We start from the raw sequence: 3,040 nt of genomic DNA, 5'->3' as shown, positions 1-3,040 counted from the left end.
ACTATTAAGTTTTAAGATCAGTTATCTGTAAAGTATCAGCCAGTAGGCCATCCAAAACTACAAGAGGAAAAAAAAACCAAGAAAATGATACAAACAACTAGTAAACAATGACCCACTTTACAGTTAATATCTTGTAAACAAAGTTATTGCAGGAAGAGTAGAGTAAGCAACCAACATAGAGGATCAAAACTGCAACCTTGGCAGTGATCAACACACTGTGATCATGAACGAATACAAACTTCATCCCACGGAAAATCAGTCAAAAAATTCCGTCCAGAGAAAATTTTGGAACTTCATATCATCTGCCAAAATAAGAGAACCTTCTTTCATGGAAAGATACACTAAGGTTTGCACCGAAAGCTGCAATGGCTATTAGAGAACATAAAGATACAATGTGCAGCTATACTAATCACCGATACTTGAAAGCATTTGCAGAATGCCCTGATATTCTCAATGTTCCAATATGTGTTCCAGTATGACATGAGGATGGACAAGATAGCAGTGTGATGGTTTCTTCTCTACTGAATGAAGTAATGAACATCCATTTCATCCTGGATTACCAACCCCCAATCAACATGTAAAAAGCGTACATACTAAGCCAGAGTGCCAGACATCCACCAATTAGTTACGGAAAAAACACCAAATCAGGAATTGTCAGCCTGGTACACGGAGTGAAAATTTGTTGTGCCCTATGCAGTTACTGGTTTTCATACCCGCTCGTGGTTCATGTAAATCTGAATCTAGTAGGCACTTCCCCTCTGCAGGCTGCTGCATAGTCTTCAGCAAGGTGTGGTGCAGCTTGCTTGTGAGGGCATATGAACCTATCCATGAAAAACTTCTCACTAATCGCGACTGTACTATAGTAGTCTCGGTCTTGATGTACCAACCCTTTTACCTTGAGAAACTTTAGGACGTAGTACCGGGGTCTGATCCGGCCCTCCAGGCTATAATAGAGCAATGCCGGCCGATGAGCAATGTACGCCGGTTCCAATCCCACCTCAGAGGTAAGGAACTCTGATTTTCTCTGCAGAACGTCTTTAGACCTCCCCAGCAACAGTGGAGCCTTACGAACAGCAATGCCCACCTCAGCATCTGACCACTTGAGCATGTTCTTCAACTGCTCCATTTTGATGGCAATCTCCTTCTCGCTGAGAAATGCGACAGCCTGCATCGCTTCCTTGAACATTCCAGAGCCACGGGGCACACCTACAGCTTCGGCGCGTCGCCATCGCCCAGACGTGCTCTGGTTTGATGCAAAGTATCCATCGCACAGAGTTGGACAGCGAGACAATATCGCAAGCACCTAGCCCACACTCCTGCAGGAACGCAACATTGGGCTTAACCACTTTCTCGAGGCTACTTGAGAGGAGATTGGCGCTGTGATTGAGAGCCCGGAGGAGCCTCTCGGTGGAGCCGAAAAGAGGCAGGTAGTACTGCAGCTTGGAGACGATGCATCTAGAGCGGAATTTGTCGGGGGCGAGCGAGGCAAGGCGGGCAACCTCAGAACGCGATATACCCAAGCCGTTGAGCTCGAGGACGACGGGATCCAGGGTTCTCTCCACGTCAGCGCAGAGGAACTTGGGATCCCTGGCGACGACGGCAGCGACATCGGCGCTGGAGAGGCCGAGGCCGGCGAGGAAGGCGAGCACAGCATCCGGCTTGGATGGGCAGTTGACGTGGGAGATCTTCGTGGAGGCCTTGAGGGCTTGCGCTTGGGTGAGGCCGCAGGTGTCGATGAGGTACTTCTCGACGGCGAAGCTAGGCCTTGGGGAAACGGCGGCCGCAGCCACGGAGAGGTGTCGGTGGAGAGGCAAGACAGGGGAGGCGGCGGAAGTCGATAGGAGATGGGAGAGAATGGAGTTTCTGAGGCGGAGCATGGCTGCACGACGGCGGGGCGGCGGCGGCGGCGGCGGCGGCGGAGATATGTTATCAGGGCATCTACTCCAGCGGCCGACCCAAAAATCTGTTTTTTCTTCCTTTGGTGGACCAGCTGACAGAATTTTGGAGGGGGCCAGCCAGGTCACTGCGGCCAGCAGCTGACCCATTCGATCCATGCTGATCATTTCGGCTCGTTGATCAGACGAAATGACGAATCCATGTAGAAAAAATAAAAATAAAAAAAATTGAGATTTCCATTCAAATTTTGTTACATGTTTGAATGAAAAGCAACTGAATTTGAAATACAAATAACCCTACTCGTCGTCGGTAGGCGGGCGTGACGGCCTAGCTTCGCCTGAGGCATGCTCTAGCGCCCGGCGCGGTACCGGGTGGTCGGCGGTGAGGCCTGAGAAGAGGCGGCTTGCTGGGTCATCGCGGACCGCCGCCTCATGGTGAACTCGACGTTCATGGCGAGTTGCTCATTTGTTCGATGCGGGTTTCTTTAGCGAGGGTCCGAGCGTTTAGCTCAAGGATCCTCTATCGATCGGCCTCCATGAGGAGCCACCCAGGCTCCTCGGTACACAATTGCTCGCGGGAGACCACTGACAAGGGATTAATTTGTTAGGGCTTGTTTGGTTTTCGCCCAGAGTTGCCCCGCCAAGACACGGGCCAGCCAATATTTTGGCGAAGCTTTCCGTCGCCCACGATTTGGCCAACTGCGGGCGTAAATTTGTACTACAGAGGAGAAGCCGGCGTGGGCACGCCAAATAATTGGCTTCCATCCAAACGATGACCAGCAACTTAGTCAACGCCAATTTTTTGGTTTGGCAGCCTGGGGCTTTCATCCAAACAGACCCTTAGTGCCTACGAATTGTAGACTTAGGGTTTCTTAGAAAGTAGATGGTAAGTAAATCTCGAAGGTTCAACCGAAAAGGTGCTCGACTCAGAAATTATGGTGGTGTGCTAACAATCGATTCGATCCCTTCTTCTTCCCTCGACCCCCCTTTATATAGGAAGTGGAGCCGAGGAATTTCGTGCCGTATAAGTTACAAACTCCGAGAGGGCTTATTGGGCCTTTACCGTATTCGTTACATAATTCCTAATACACCTCTATATTCCTTATCCGAAATTCTCTGGGCTTCTGGGCCTTCAAAGCTTCGGG

At 50.1% G+C, this 3,040-nt stretch overlaps 1 pseudogene; it reads right to left on the bottom strand.

Annotated features, from left to right (window-relative positions):
• Positions 1–347: 347 nt before the first annotated feature.
• LOC124686666 lies at positions 348–1,885 on the bottom strand (annotated as a pseudogene).
• Between the last annotated feature and the right edge of the window lie 1,155 nt (positions 1,886–3,040).

This window comes from Lolium rigidum, chromosome 2, assembly GCF_022539505.1.
Source record: "Lolium rigidum isolate FL_2022 chromosome 2, APGP_CSIRO_Lrig_0.1, whole genome shotgun sequence".
Lineage (NCBI taxonomy): Eukaryota > Viridiplantae > Streptophyta > Magnoliopsida > Poales > Poaceae > Lolium > Lolium rigidum.
This window is presented reverse-complemented; position numbering and strand designations above follow the sequence as displayed.